General features: G+C 38.6%; 1 pseudogene across 1 annotated transcript; it reads right to left on the bottom strand.

The window, feature by feature from the left end:
- Positions 1 to 13,197: 13,197 nt before the first annotated feature.
- On the bottom strand, positions 13,198 to 15,827 carry LOC149233859 (pentatricopeptide repeat-containing protein At3g09040, mitochondrial pseudogene; annotated as a pseudogene). Its single transcript, XR_016248249.1, has 2 exons — positions 13,662 to 15,827; positions 13,198 to 13,413 (listed from the first exon to the last, which is right to left on the bottom strand). The product of XR_016248249.1 is annotated as a pentatricopeptide repeat-containing protein At3g09040, mitochondrial pseudogene (transcript).
- Positions 15,828 to 17,181: the final 1,354 nt, after the last annotated feature.

Below are 17,181 nucleotides of genomic sequence, written 5' to 3'. Positions count from 1 at the left end.
CCTCATGCCACTTCGCTTCTGCATAGATCCGAAGACAATTCTTTAATATTTATTATTACTGAGTTTGTTACAGATCAAATCTACTGTTTACGGTCTTTAAGCAAACATTTATCAGAGATAACCAGTTCGCGCACCCAGAAAAGGTATAGATTTGCATAAACTCAATATATAAGCATAAGTGCACAGATCAAACAGATATATCCACCATAAATTAACCAAATCCGCAATAATTCAGAGTCAACACAGTATTTCAGAATCAACTTATCTTTATTCAATTCTTCCACTACTACAACGAGATCTTCCCTACGCACTCAGCTGCAAGGATCCGCACACATAGTTGCGGACTCTACCAAGCCTCTGCGCACATAGCTGCAGAGCCTCTTATCTACCCACCAACACCCTCGACTTGGACTTACAGATGCAAAAAATGATATCTTCACAAACCCATAGTACCAAGATCCATCCAAAAAGCACTACTTTTTTCCCTTAGAGCCACGCTCTATTTATACATTCCCATGGTCCATGGACCAACGGCAGGCCGACTTACTTCCTATTATTCTATACTATTTCTTGGGCAGACAACCCTTTGACTCGATCTATTGCATTCCTCGCTCCGCATATTTGGAGATTTACAATATTATTATCCTATTTTATATACTTTAAGCCCAAAAACTATTACGTGGGACCTACACTACCCAACAACATCCATCTGGTGGATCTTCCAACCCATCTATGCTACAATCAATATAATGGAGCGAATAGATATATGCCAAGCTATGGGAGCGAAGGTCTCCTCATAGTCAACTTTCTCTACCTGTGAGAACCCTCTTGCCACAAATCAAGCCTTGAACTTCTCGATGTTGCGATCTGTAGCATGCTTTATCTTGTAGATTCGTCTCGAAGTAACAACTGATTTACCTTCAGGCCTCAGAACTACCTCCCAAACATCGTTCTTCATAATAGAAGAATACTCCTCCATCATGGCCTCTCTCCAGACCTACTGGTTGGCTACCTCCTCAAAACTAGAAGGCTCAGAGTCCACAATGCTTGTTACTAATGCCATGTAACTACAAAACCGCTTAGGTGGTTTACTCTCTCTAACCTGTCTCTGTGGCCCAGCGACTGATGTGGCCTCACGCAAGGTATCTTGAAGCCACTTGGTCTTCCTCTTCCCTGAGCATACTTCTCCCACCGAAGTGAAAGAATCCTCATCATCATCAGAAGCCTGAACTCCTGAAGGCCTACGAATTGACCTCATGAGTGAATCTTTGCCTGTAGATGCTGAAGTACCATGTGAACTGTCCATTAGTGGACTACCATATGAACTGCGCTATGGATTGCCCTGCATGTTTCCCGAAGAACCACCCACCTGACTCTAAGAGCCACTGCTCACTAATGGACCTGACACTGTAATTGATTTACCTCCTGATCCCTGACCACAGGATCCCTGTGACTGACTCAACTGCTCCTAAGGGTCTGGTGACTCTAGATACTCTAACTCTCGTGATCTCCTGAAATCTCTCTCCTCCTCGAACTTCACATCCTTCCTGACAAGCACTTTCCTCTGCGCAGGAATATAAATCCGATAAGCTTTCGAGGTCTCGCTATAACCCACAAAAATTCCCTTATCTGCAGTGGGCCCTAGCTTGGTCATGTTCTCCTTGGGGACAAAGGAATATGTAAGGCACCCAAAGATACGAAAGTGCCCAAAATTGGGTTTCTTCTCAGAAAAGCCTCCTCCGGAGTCACATTCCCCAAGGCACGATGTGGACTCCTGTTCTACAAGTACACAACAGTGTTGCAGGTCTCTGCCCACAAAAATAAAGGTAACCCATGATCATGAAGCATGGCTTTGGCAGCCCCTGCAATGGATCTGTTCTTCCTCTCCACAACCCCATTCTACTGGGGGTAGTAAGAAACTATGAACTCCCTTCTAATACCTGTCTCAACACAAAAATCAACAAACAAACCAAGGGTATACTCCCCTCCATTGTCCAACCTGAGAACCTTGATCTCCCTACCTGTCTGGGTCTCCACAAGAGTTTTGAACTCTTGAAACTCCTTGAAGACCTCACTCTTGGTCTTCAAGAAATAAATCCAGGTCTTCCTGGAGTGGTCATCAATGAATAAAACATACTACTCATAGCCACTCAAGGATACATGAGACATCTGACCATTCACATCAGTATGAATCAAGTCAAGGATCCCGGTCGCTCTGTTGTCACTACTGGGAAAAGGGGATCTAGCAAACTTCCCCATAGAACATCCTCTACATACATCAAGGTCATCAGAATTGAAATCTGGCACACCAGTGGTGATCTCCCGCAATGTACTCAAGGCCCCATGATACATGTGCCCCATCCTGCAGTGTCAAATCTCACACAACTCTGAACTGCTAGATCTGTTGTCGGTCCTGTCTTGGGTGTTGCTACTCAATGCCATCAGGGGCTGAAATGAGAACTTGTACACCTTGGCATGGTGCACAACAATCTCTCTAGCTAAAGACGCTGGAGTTCCCCCAGGATATATAAGCATTTTCCCTCTCCTGAACAACACATCATACCCTCTGTCCTTAAGTGTTGAGACGAATATCAGGTTCTTCTTCATTCCAGGCACATATAGAACATCTGACACTTTCAAGGGAGGTTTGGGTCCCCTATCAAATGTCAATGTTCCCACACCGACTGCTCTAACAATGTTATCATCACCAACTACTACCTCAATATCAGTATCACCCTCTGAAAGCTCTGAGAAGTACTCTTTGACTTTTTTCATGTGGCGGGAATCGCCACTGTCAACATACCAAATTCTGGAAGATGCTCTGCTAGTAGCGAGGCATGCACACTCCCTTTGAACCTGTATGGCAGGTGATCCTACACTAGCGGCTTTACGAGCTATGAACCCAAACTCCCGATCAAAGCTCTCTGAGAAGCTCTCTATCTCTACAGAAGCTACCATGGGTTTGTCTCTCCCTTTCTTGTTCTTCTTCTCTGGACACACAACAGCGTAGTGTCCCAACTTTTGACAATTCCAACATTTGAATTTGGAATAGTCTTTTTCCTTGTTCTGCTGCTTACCTTTACCTTTGCCTTTGCCTCCACTATTGGAAGCTTGCTTCTTTGCTCTGTCCTTCTTACCTCTTGCTAACAATGCCACATTGTCATCATCCTCCACCTGTTTGGCTACCCCAAGATGGTTCTTTCTGATCTCATTCTGAATGCAATCATCCCACAACCTCTCCTAATTGTGAAGGTTTTCCCATGCAACAATGCCATCCACAAAATTCTCCCAAGTCTTGGGAAGACCATTCAAAGCAATCCCCACCAACTTAGTGGGTGTAATGATCTCACCTATGACTACCAACTCATCTCTCACTGAAGTGATCTTTGTGAGGTATGTTATAGCACTATCAGTCTTAGCCATTTTAATGGCCTTCAGTTTCTCCTTTAAGACCTTTTTTGTTTTCATTTGAACTCTGGTAAACATTGTCCCCATCTCATGTGCATAAGTCTTTCCTCTCACATGAGGAATGACATGGTCTTTGATTCCTTCCAGAATCAATCTTTTTTCCTTAGCATTCTTTTTTTTAAACTCTGCCAACTGTACAGGGTCAGCAAGTACTACTACTGGGTTCTGTGTGGTAGTTACCATAATGCCCCCGACTTCTGCTTCCTCAAAGTTGCTCTGGATTCTCTCTTTCCATGCACTGTAGTTGTGCTGCCCATCCAACATGTCTTCAACTCTCAAACCCAAACACATGTTTCACTGTCCTACCAAACTAAAATTTTCAAATTTATGGTAAAGGTTTCGGTTTTTTGTGTAAAAATCAGAGTGCTGTAATTTTCACTTTATTGTCCCAAACTGCACTTTTTAGCCAACCAAACTCTGATACCATGAAGAAATTTCAACCCCCACTCCGATTATCAGTTTCCCTTATCACTCCATGCATTTAATTTTAAATCCAAGCATAATAAAAAAAAAAATCTAAAATCTGGAAATGACAATATTTTCTGAAAACACAAATTTAGAGATTTCACCATTGCTAAAATTGCAGAAATAAAACACAGCAGAATTATGACAACAACACATAGAAAATAACAGAGTGATTTTTTGTCAATGTGACCCTAGAAAAACCCCCTACAGCGCTTAGGGAAAACCAATTTGAGAACTCTTCTTTATTTCTAAAAATGTTTTTACAAAGAAATTGAAATACACAAAAAAATTCCAGCAACCACATATTACAACTTATCTCGATTTTCGTGCTTGAACTCTGCCTCGAAAATCGTGCCAATCAGCAAATAGCGAAAACAGAATTTTTTTAGCAATAAAACAACATTAAATGTTGTATATCCTACCTCGAAAAATGTGCCTAGAACTTGCTGTATAAACTATACAGACTATATGGATTTCAACAATACAACTACCTCGAAATTTGTGCCCAAATTTGCCTCAAAATTCGTGCTCTTGTTACTGTCCTTCTTCCTCGTTTTTTGTGTCTTTATTTTGTTGTACAGTTTTGTCTTGGGATGTGTGCCAATAAATGTTGTTGTCTAGATTCGTTGAAATGTATTCTTGTTGCTCTCCTTCACTTCCTCACTACTCAGAAATTTTCTCCTTGCTCTCTTCTCTCTCACAAACGCTCATGAAAGAATGAATTAATCTTTTTCTCTTCTCTTCTCCTTTTATTCTCTAAATGACAATTTAGGTTACTCGAAGATCTAATGGCTGAGATTCATTTAGATCTGAGGATGAGAATAAATATGCATTTAATTCTTACTTTTTATTTTTTAACTCACCCACTTAAATAAAGACCCAATTAGGCTTTTATTTTCATAGTCACTTTTTCACTTTCTAATTCTTCATTGACTTTAATAAAGTCACCTTTAAATTAGAATGGAACTTTACCACTTATAAAGTCACTTTTAAATTAGAATGTAACTTTACCACTTATAAAGTCACTTTTAAATAAAGTTGACTTTACCACTTATAAAGTCACTTTAGGAGAAAAGTATAAATAAATTTCGACACTTTTCCCTAGGCTAAAGATCAAAGCCTTAAGGAACCACTTGTCTTTTGGTAGCCAAATTTTAACACACGTGTGGCTGAAAGAAGGATGCAGATTTAAATGACGGCAGCGTTGACCAACGTAGGGTCTCCTTGACTGCGGTTTGGGTTGGGCAGCCTTTCCTAGGCAAACCACATTTCTTGACAGCTTCGTTGACCTATTTTGACCACACATTTGACTAGCATTGATTGTTGAGGGTTGACCACAAACCTGTAACCGCGTTCACTGCAGTCTGACCATCATTTTAGACTGTTTTGGGTTGTACATTCTTGTTGTTGGAGGCCGAGTTGGTTGAGGTTGACTTGTGGTCAATTTTGACCTATTTGACCAACTTTGACTTTGTTGGTTAGGGTTTTATTGCAACTGTCATAAAATTACAGATTTGTGTAATTGTACTATCTCTCTCTTTGTTGAATTATTGAAGAATATAAGAATAATTGATCAAGGGTTTCCCCGCATTGGGGTTTCTACCTAGCTAGTGCCACATTTTGTGTCTCTTTTCTTGACTTGTCTTCTACTATTTACATTTATGTTCTATCTGCATTTTACTATCATCTTGATGTGATTGCTATCATGGAAATTTATATTGGGCTAATAAGAAAATTTGAAGTAAATTGCTCTTAAGCATAGAACATACCATAATTTAACAATAATTCAATTTGTACATGTCAAAATGAGATAATCTTTAGATCAATCCTATACCTCTCAGAAAGAGCAATCCAATAAAAGATGGAGTTTGGCCCTAGTTGCCAAATTCAACACATATATCATACACTGACTTTGTCGCTACAAGAGATTATATCATCAAGAAAGATTTAATTGAATTCAGTTAAATCAGCTATGTTCCCAAACACAACTATAATTGTGTAATATATCTTCGAAAAATAATTATGGGGTTGATTAGCGGGGGCTTGTTTTCTTCTTCTACATAAGTTACTCACAACCAAGGAGAGCAGTGGGTAGCTGAATCGATTAGGCTTAACACCTTACTTTGGGTTACGAGAAAGATTTTTAAGGTTTCATATATAAATCCTTTTAAGGGTGTAACTAGCTATCGTTGCAATCCTAAAATTACAATGTTTTCTTAGCCATCTTGCCAAGCACTTTATGTGCACTAGATATGCTACCATATCTAGCATACATGGTGATGAGAGTACTAACAAGAGACATAATGTGTTGAAACACAGATCTAATTATCTGTGTGCAGAGTTGTTGTTCCTATCCAAAAGCTTCTAAGTTGTCACACACTCTAAGAACCATGGTGAAGGTAAAATCATTTGGTTTCAAGCCTTTTCATTGTGGTTAACAAAATAGATTCACTGCCTCATCATTATATTCCTGGTTGCTATATTCTTGAATTATTGCATTGAATAATCACAAGTCTACCTTGAAATTTTTTCAACACACAAGCATTGAATTCTTCACCCTGTTCTAGGTTTCCTAGATTCGCACATGTCTTAAAACGAGGCCAAAGGAAACACGGTTTTCCTTCATGCTTGTGAGTTGCCATTTCTGCAAAGAGTTTGAATGACTGCTTAACCTGACCATGATGTATAGATGCCACAATTGTTGCCTTCCATCACACCATATTCCATTGATAAATCATGGCAAACCTCTAGAAGGCATCCTTGATACTATCACAATTACTGTACATGTCAACCAAGGTGCTTCCCATAAAAGAATTATTTTCAAACCCAGTTTAACAATGTGAATATGAACCTGTTTGCCATCTTCGAAAGATTCTTAAGTGGTGTTAGAGATAATGGAGAATATCTTAGAATAGTGAGTTGGTTCATAAGACTTCAGGGTATGAATTAGTTTCTATTTTCTTAGGTTATGGTTCTAACTTCCCTAAATCTGTGATTACTATATATTGTGTAATGTACATGAACAATGTAAACCATTATGTAGAGCCAGAATGTCCTGGTTCAAAGTCTCTTTCATAAAGCTAACCAATGGGCTTCATTTCATTTAATATACAACATTGCATTTTATCATGGTATCAGAGCGACAGGCTAAGAAAACCTGTTCGCCGAGTGAGGAACTTGCCAGTCGTGCCAAACGCGAAATCGTCATAAGTCTTTGAGGAAAAACTGCGACGATCACACTATGACACTTCCAGGCGTTTCATTTTGTGGATCGTCGCAGATATCACGTGTACATCTGCGACGATTGTCGCAACTCCGTGGTGGATAAGCGTGACGATCGTGGTGAGAGAAGCCGAGAGAAGGCTGCGAGGTCAGGAAACAACAAACAACATCACAACAAAAAGAGGGGTTGCGTTTTAGCGGTGGCTGCCAAGAGAAGGCTGCGTGGAGGCTGAGGTCTACCGAGAAGAAGATCAAAAGGAGGCCGTTGAAAACAACATTGGAGATCAGCAATCTCTGTCTTTGACACAGATCTGGGGTAAATCCAACATTTTTTTTTTACCTGTCAAATTTGTTTTAATCGCCAAGATGAATAATTAGATGTTTGAAGCATGCTTGAATGAGCATAACAAGCTCGATGGCTCCAATTATGTGAATTGGAAATTCAAGATGCAGACTCTGCTAGAAGTGAAGAGTGCTTGGACGATTGTAAACGGGGATGAACATAAGCCAGCAGCTCGATCCGCAACAGTCCCAGATTGAGAGAAGCGTGAAGGTAAAGCAAGGACGCTGCTGAAGATGTCAGTGAAAGACTGCATCATACCACATATCAGAGAATGTAAATCAGCGAGCAAAATTTGGGGAATTTTTAAGGATCTGTATGAGATCAGGAATACAAATCGTCTTCTGTTTTTGAAGAGCAAGATCATATCCCTGAAGATGGAGGAGAATGAAATAGTTGTTGCCTTCATAGCAAGGATCAAAGATCTGAAAAACAAATTGGCAGACATTGGTCATACAGTTGACAATACAGATCTTGTAACAATTACCATGAATGGTGTGACCGATGACTGCCAAATGTTCATCACTGGGATAAATGCGAGAGAGAAAATCCTGAAGTTTGAAGAACTGACAGGAATACTGATGCAAGAAGAAGAAAGAAAATCAACTTTGAAACCCCAGAGTGTCAATCTTGCATTGATGGCGAAAAAGAACTTCTACAAAGGAAAAGGAAATCTGCAACAACAAAACGGAGGAATCTCACAGAAAAGACCGAATCTGACCCAAGGTATGAATCTGAATAGAAACAACTCTGTAATTAAGTGTTTTTATTGCGGAAAACTAGGTCATATAGTTAGAGAGTGCAGGAAGAAGAAATATCATGAAGAATAGCAGAAGCAGAAAAGACATGCAGGTCATCTCGCAAATGATAATCATGAGCGAAATTTCAGATTGTTCATGGTAGATTGTGATGAGAATGTTGATGCAGACATCTAGTATGTAGATTCGGGAGCATCAACACATATGACAGGGAACAAGCAATGGTTTGAAGATTTTAAAGAAATCAACGACGGAGCACAAATCTACCTAGGTGATGATAGAAGTCATCAGATCAAAGGATGTGGGAAAATTTCTGTCATTTTACCTAATGGTAATATAAGACAAATTTATAATGTTATGTATGTGCCCGGTATAACAAAGAACTTGATTTCTATATCCATGATTACAGATCAAGATCTTAAAGTTGAATTTTTTAAATCTAATTGCTATATTAAAGATCTGCTAGATGGCATGAAGACAATTGCTACAGGAATTCGAACAAGAGGTCTGTACAAATTGGATGTAAGACCAGCACCAGTTCGAGCTTTAATAGCAGCGGGTTTGACTACAGAAGAGTTGTGGCATCAAAGATTTGGTCATATCAACTATAATGATTTGTTGTTACTTCAGAAGAAAGAAATGGTAAGAAATCTTCCTATGCTAAAACAAGTGCATAATGATTGTGATGCCTGTACATTAGGAAAGATGCATAGAAAAGAATTCCCTGTTCGAATAGAGAAGAAACAGAGAGATATACTTGAATTACTGCACACAGATCTTTGTGGGCATATGCAAACAAAGTCATTAGGAGGTGCACTATATTTTTTACTGTTTATTGATGACTACACAAATTTTTCTTGGGTATATTTCTTGAGTAAGAAAAGTCACACATTTGAATATTTTAAGCAGTTTAGGAATATGATTGAAAAGCAAACAAGGAAGCAAATAAAAATTCTCCGTTCCGATCAAGGGGGAGAATACAGGAAGGATGAGCTTATCAAGTATTGTAAAGATCATGGAATATTACATCAATTTACAGTACCCCATACTCCTCAGCATAATGGAATAATAGAAAAAAATAATAGAACAATGGTGGAATGTGCTAGAAGCATGTTAAAGGGTAAGAATCTGTCGAATGGTTTTTGGGCTGAAGCATTGAATATTGCAGTTTACTTAAAAAATAGGAGTCCTACAAAGAGTCTTGAGTTTAAAACTCCTTATGAAACACTATATGGATTTAAGCTTGCAATAAAACATTTAAGAGTATTTGGGTCTAAAGCATTTGCCCATATTCCAAAGGAAGACAAAAGAAAACTAGATTCAAAAGCCATTAGATGTACCTTTATAGGGTATTGCTCACAATATAAAGCTTATAGATAATTTAATCCCTCTACTCACAAAATTTTTGTTAGTAGAGATGTCATATTCCATGAACAGGATCATGAAGAATCTGATGATCACAATGAGGAATGGGATATTCCGTACTTGGTGGAAAAAAAAAGTGAAGAAACAGGAAACAATCAGGATCAGCAGCAGACAAAGGCAGAAGATGAACAGCAGCAGCAGATACAACAGAAACAACAGCAGCGGGAAGAAAAAGAGAATAATGATCAGACAAGGTTTGAGGCTACCCCACCACTTAGGAGATCAAGTAGGAAAGCTCAATTCCCTACAAGATATAGGGAAAATGCTTTTATAACTACTATGATGAATATTGTTGAACCTTCTAGTTATAAGGAAGCAAATGAATGTAGCGAATGGAAAATAGCTATGGAACAGGAATATGAATCTATAATCAGAAACAACACTTGGGAGCTGGTTGAACTTCCTAGAGGGAAACAAACCATAGGTTGTAAATCGCTGTATAAACCAAAGATTAATGCAGATAGAACAATAGATAAATTAAAAGCTAGATTGGTAGCAAAGGGGTATTCACAAAAACAAGGCATTAACTATGAAGAAACCTTTGCCCCTGTAGCTAAACTTAATACCATCAGAATGTTGATTACTTTAGCTACTAAGAAACATTGGATGATTCACCAACTAGATGTAAAATCTGCATTTTTAAATGGAAAATTGAAAGAAGAGGTTTATTTAGAACAACTTGAAGGGTTTGTCCAGAAAGGGAAAGAACATTTAGCCTGTAGGTTAAAGAAAGCACTTTATGGACTAAAGCAAGCACCTAGGTCTTAGTATGAAAAGATTGATTCATTTTTTCTATAATTTGGCTACAATAGAAGCAAAAATGACCCTAATCTTTACACCATGCAAGATGAACAAGGGCACATAGTGATGATTTCTTTGTATGTAGACGATTTGATCAGTGCAGGTGATGCTACATATCTGATCAAAGAAATCAAGCAACAGATGTCACAGGTATTCGAAATGAAATGCCTTGGTGAATTAAGATATTGTTTGGGTCTTGAAATCTGGAGAGATTCAGGAAAAACATTTTTGTCCCAGGGAAGATATGTCAAAGGACTATTAGAAAGATTTAGATTGGATCAGTGTAAGCCTGCAACAGTACCATTACAGCGGAACATCAAACTGTAGAGTGAGGATGGCTCTAAAGTGGCAGATGCAACACTTTACAAACAGTTGGTTGGGAGTCTAATCTACTTGACCACTACACTTATGCAATCAGTGTGCTAAGTCAATATATGTCCAAGCCACTTGAAAGTCATTGGAATGCAGCGAAAAGTGTTTTGAGGTATCTACAAGGTACAGTAGATTATGGTATTATTTATACTGATTCCTCTGATGTTAGATTGACAGGATTTACAGATTCAAACTGGGCTGGAAATGTAGACGATCGCAGATCCATAACAGGATATGCATTCAGCATCAGATCTGGGGTGTTTACATGGAGCAGCAAGAAACAGAACACAGTTTCCTTGTCTTCAGCGAAAGCAGAGTATCAAGCTCTGTGTGCAACAACATGTGAGGCAGTTTGGTTGTGGAGACTTCTCCAAGATGTTGGGGAAGAACAGAAAGAGGCAACAACGATCAAGTGCAACAATCAGATTTCAATCAAATTTTCCAATAATCCGGTGTTTCATAAAAACACTAAACACATTGATACACAGTTCAACTTTGTCAGGGAAAAAATGCAATCAAAAGAAATCCATTTGGTATATTGTAATACATGTGATAATGTTGCAGACATTTTCACTAAGCCTCTTGAAAAAATCAAGTTTGAAATGTTTAGGGAGATGTTAGACATATTTGTGAACCCCTTCTCCATTAAGGGGGCGTGTTAGAGATAATAGAGAATATCTTAAAATAGTGAGTTGGTTCACAAAAACTCAGGATAGGAATCAGTTTTTATTCTTTTAGGTTATGGTTTTAACTTCCCTAAATCTATGATTACTATATATTGTGTAATGCACATGAGCAATGTAGAGCATTCTGCAGAACCACTCTCCTGGTTCAGACTCTCTTTCGTAGAGCTGACCAGTGGGTTTCATTTCATTTAATATACAACATTGCATTTTTATCAAGTGGCACATGCCATCCAGACGCCGCCAAAGGTGAATTAATTGGGTGACATTTTCGGTCGATTGCATTCCTTCAAAAGGTTTAAAAGCTTTCTCAGAGAGCCTTGCTAAGTACACTCTGCAATAATCACATTCAAAGACACTAAATTCTGTTCATGCATGTTGTCAAACATGTTCATGGCGTCATTTATGGTCCCTCACTTGATTTACATAACTTACGAGCCAATTCCCCATAAACACTTTATTTTCAAGTCCAAGTTTGACAATGCGAGCATGGATTACCTTTCCCTCCGCCAAAGAACTGAGTTGTATGCATCTCTGCAAGTGATAACCCCAATGCGAATTCCTTGCATCCAATGCATTCAAACCAAAATTGAACAGAGAATCGGATTAGCTACTGTTAATGCTGTCATATACGATGGTTTGTGAAAATCCCCTTCACAAGAGGGCGTAAACAGTTATAATAACTGGCTTATGAACATCTTCCGGAAGAGGGCCCTGCAGGATTTTGAAGAATATCAAGTTTTGAAGGCCATGGTCATATCAATAATAAGCCGACAAACCACTTAGTGCTAATGTCCAATTGCGGCTCTAGGAACTCTAGTTGCTGAAGGCTAATGGCTATTTTATATCTATAATAAATAATGAATAGCATGTTGAATACATCCCGAACTTTGAAAGAGACGTACAGTTCAAAAGCCGAGGGAGGCAGTTATATCATGCTCCTACTGATCATCATTTTAACGATTTAACATCTAATATTAATAAAGTCTAGTTGTATATGTTAATAAAGTTTATTACGGTTCTCATATGTACTTTTTTATTAAAAAAAAATATAAATGAGTCTCATAAATAAATAACCGGTGTAATACACAAATCTGATGTCTAATTTAACCATAACCATGACTCTAAAAATAGATTATTACTATTATTATTATCGCCAACGTCATGACATAAGATAGCATTTCATTCATATGCATGACTACAACCTTTAGATTTGATTCTATTTTTTTGTATGGTTAACAAATCAGTAATTTCCAATACAATGTTTCTTATTTTCCTTGACATGGATGTCTATTTCTCAAGCAGCGGCTTTAAATGTGGCCTTGAAGCCCGTTGTGTTTTAAAAAATTGTGGATATATCTATCTTTTTCATTTTACACCCTTTTAACAAGGTAACCCTTGACTGAGGTTGTGGAGGCAGGAAGGGGATGTCCATTGTCAACCTGAAAATCTCCTTTTACTACAGCCCATTTTCGATGGCTAACATGTTTGAATAAAATAGAGCAAGAAAGATTAAGCAACTTGACTTCCCACAACGATATATAAATTATATGAAGGTATAGCAGATTGTACTTCAGCAATGCATGAATTTCTAAACTACTTAGTCACCACTAATTGACTTTGTCCTTAATATTATCGCTCAATAGGAAAAAAAATGCAAAAATATGTATCCATTCTAAAAGGAAATCCACTCCAAATGAATATCAATTACACAGCCCTGGGGTAATGGCCCTAGCAAAACCATGATCTTTCTCACCGTAAGCTTCCCGTGGAAGAAATACTTCCTTGTCAAGAAAAACTGCTTTCTTGTTTCTTGAAAAACCGCTTTCTTGTTTCTTTCTTTCACTTTAAAGGCGTCCTCCAAAATAGATGCTATTCACTGAAAAAGATATTGTTTAGCAGGTTTGAATATTTTCAGTGAATCGAGTTTTATGAGTTATTTTAATCTGCGGCTGTGCAATATATTTTCTTAAAGCAATTATGGGGTTAACTTATCTGAATTCGGCTACATCTTTCATGTTCCCAAATCCAGCTACTATGGTACGGTATATCTTCTAAAAAGAATTATGAGGTTCATTGATTTGATCTTGTTATTTCTTTTAACACTAATCTATTTCATGCTTTTACCTTTGTGATGCCCCGCAAGCCTCTAGTGCAAGCTTCAAAGCAGCAAGAAGGATTTTTGGTACATTTGAACTACTTCACAATCGACCATGCAATCTAACAGCTTATTATTTTCTACAAGCCAAAGCCAATTCTGCACGCTTTGCTACTTCCATATTGCCATGAATTCTGCAAGCCTGAAGTAAGGTCTCCCATACCAATGCACTTGGCTCGAAAGGCATATTGTTGATAAAGTCTTCTGCCTCATACAAGTGCCCAACACGGCCAAGGAGGTCAACTATGCAAGCATAATGCTCCATTCTTGGAATAATGCCATGAGTTCGGCTCAAGGAACTAAAGTATCGGCGCCCTAAACGAACAAGTCCTCCATGGCTGCATGCAGAGAGAACTGCAACAAAAGTTACGTGGTTGGGTTTCATGCCATACTGTTGCATTTCTTCAAAGATTAAAAGTGCCTTGTCAACATACCCATGTTGAGCATATCCTGCAATCATTGTATTCCACGATACAATGTCTCGTCTAGGAATTCTATCAAACCCTCGTTGGCCATCCTCTAGACTACCGCACTTAATATACATGTCAACAATGGCGCTGGCAACGAAAGTATCCGACGCAGCCCCAGCTTTGATAATATGACAATGGACTTGTTTTCCTTCTTCTATAGAAGCTAAGTTTGCACATGCACGGAGAACAGTTGGGTAGGTGAATTGATTAGGTTTAACACCTGCACGTTGCATTAAGAGAAAGAGTTTCAAGGCTTCGTCTGTATACCCTTTCTGGGTGTAACCAGCTATCAATGCAGTCCATAAAACTACATTGTTTTGTACAGTCATCTTGTCAAACACTTTTTGTGCATCAGCTATGCAACCACTTTTAGCATACACAGTGATGAGAGAACTAATCACAGAAACATTGTGCTGAAACACAGATTTCATTATCTGTACATGGAGTTGCCTGCCCTGTTCAAGGGCAGTTTCAAAGCTGGCACAGGCTCTAAGAACAATGGTGAAGGTAATATCATTTGGTTTCAAACCCGTTCGTAGTAGTTGACCAAATAGTTCCATTGCCTCATTATTATGGCCCTCGCTGCTATATCCTTGAATTGTAGCATTGAATAACCCCAGGTCTACCATAGGCATTTTGTCAAACACTTGGCGGGCATCATCTATGTTTCCACACTTTATATACATTAGAATAACAGAGCTACCCACAAGCAAATCCGATCCAAATCCATTTCTAAACACACAGGCATGGAGTTGCTTACCCTGTTCGAGGTTTCCTAGAATCGCAGACGCGTTGAGAACGAGACCAAAAGTAACGTGGCTCGCCTTTATGCCTGCTAATTGCATTTCAGCAAATAATTCCAATGCCTGCTTAACCCAACCATGCTGTATAGATGCCGCAATTATTGCATTCCATGACACCACATTCCGCTGAGAAATTTTGGCAAAAGTCTGGTACGCATCCCGGATGCTACCACATTTATTGTACATGTCAATGAGAGCGCTTCCCAGAAAGAGGTTCTGTTCGAAACCCAGTTTAACAATCAAGCAATGCACCTGTTTTCCCTCTTCCAAAGCTTCTCGACTGGCACACGCCTTCAAGACGCTGCCAAAGGTGAACTCGTTGGGTACCATTTTAGCCAATTGCATTTCTTCAAAAAGTTCAAGGGCTTCCTCTTCAAGCCCTTGCTGAGCATATCCTGCAATAATCATATTCCAAGATACTAAATTCTGCTCAGCCATGTTGTCAAACATTTTCCTTGCGTCCTTCATGTTCCCGCACTTGGCATACATATTGACCAGACAATTGCCCAGAAAAATTTCGATTTCAAGTCCGAGTTTGATAATGCGAGCATGGACTGCCTTCCCCTCCGCCGAAGAATTGAGTTGTATACATCTCTGCAACTGATAACCACAATGCGAAGTACCCGCGTCCAACGCATTCCCACCAAAATTGGATGCAGAAATCGGGTTCCCTACTGTCAATGCTGCCATGTATTGTGGCTAGCGAGAATCCCGTGTGCCAGAAGGGTTTGAGGATGACACTGGCACTGTGGCTGGATTCAGTTCGTAGACCGTTCATATGATAATGCTGACATATGCTGACATCAGCAGGCCTGCAAGAATTAAGCGTTTGTGACTTCGGAATTTTTAGCCCTTACGTCAACAAATTTGCCGTGCAAGGTATTCATTTTTTTCATAATTTTTTTGATTTTGAAAGTAAGAAAGAAAATTATTTTAACATCCACAAAGCTAAAGATAGCATATACGATAGATTGTTTCTTCATTTTATTGATGTATTTAGATATTCAGATCTTTCCTGTGAAGCCTCACAATAAACGCTCCGAGCTTTAGGACCAATCCCTCGCTAAATAGATTATCCCAAGAGCTCGCTGCCAGAATATCTGCATAACTTTCTTTGTTGTAGCCCTTTTTCTGTAAAGTCTCACAATAAACACTCTGAGCTTTAAGCCCTCACTAAATAGATTATCCCAAGAGCTAGCTGCCAAAATATCTGCATAACTTTCTTTGTTGTCTTTGAAGGCCTCACATTCTAAAATGAAATGTTTTTTTGTTTCCACTTTTACGGGAGAACAAAAAATACATACTATTTCCTCCCACACTTCTTTTGGCATTTTTTAGTGCTTTGCTTCACAACAGATTTGTTGAGAATTAGTTCTTCACTGAGCGATAAGAATTTTGGCTCTCCAACAAATATTGGTCTCTATGTACGTTTTTTGTTGATGACTATGAGTGGGATTAAACACTTCAATATAGTACTTTTTATTTCTCCCTAGCTCTTTATCCGAAGTACGCTCGTGGAGCTTATCCATAACAAAAGCTTTTATCTCTTTACTATTTATGAGAACCGTGTTCAAGCAAATACCTCATTTATTAAACCATTTGTTATTTTGTTGCATCCAAGTCTTCTTTCTTTTGCACAATATGTCATTAAAGACAACCTTACGCCATCTGCCCTCTTCCATTTGCTCAATTTTTTTTAAATACGTTATGACTCGCACCATAGCAATTACTTCAGTAGGAGCAACCTCTATTTCACTTAACAATATAGCATAAGGAACTGCACTTTTAATTTTGAATTTGTTTGTAATCAATGCTTCTGAATTTTCTCAATATGTTTCCACTGCATGTCGGATGTATTGTTGGCCCATAGTTGATCCAAGATCTTTTACTTGCAGATGCATCAGAATTACATATAACAAAGTTAATTAACCATAGAACTTAAAAGTGCATAAACGATGCGAAAATAATCAGAAGAACACAAAAAACCATGACACAATGATTTGATTACGAAGTTCATCCAATTATGGACTACGTCTTTGGGCCCTGCTTAATAGTGGGAGGCTTTCACTCAAATAGTGGCATAAAATAGATAAAAGTACAAGCAACAAGCAATTACAACCCTTATACCTCTAAGCTGAAAGATGGGCAATGAATGGAGAGCCCAATGTCAGAAACAGACAGTACCATAGAACTCCTCACGAAAAATAGTGCAAAAA

This window comes from Pinus tabuliformis, chromosome J, assembly GCF_031772625.1.
Source record: "Pinus tabuliformis cultivar Carrire ecotype Pingquan chromosome J, CPIR1, whole genome shotgun sequence".
In the NCBI taxonomy this organism is placed as follows: Eukaryota; Viridiplantae; Streptophyta; class Pinopsida; order Pinales; family Pinaceae; genus Pinus; species Pinus tabuliformis.
This window is presented reverse-complemented; position numbering and strand designations above follow the sequence as displayed.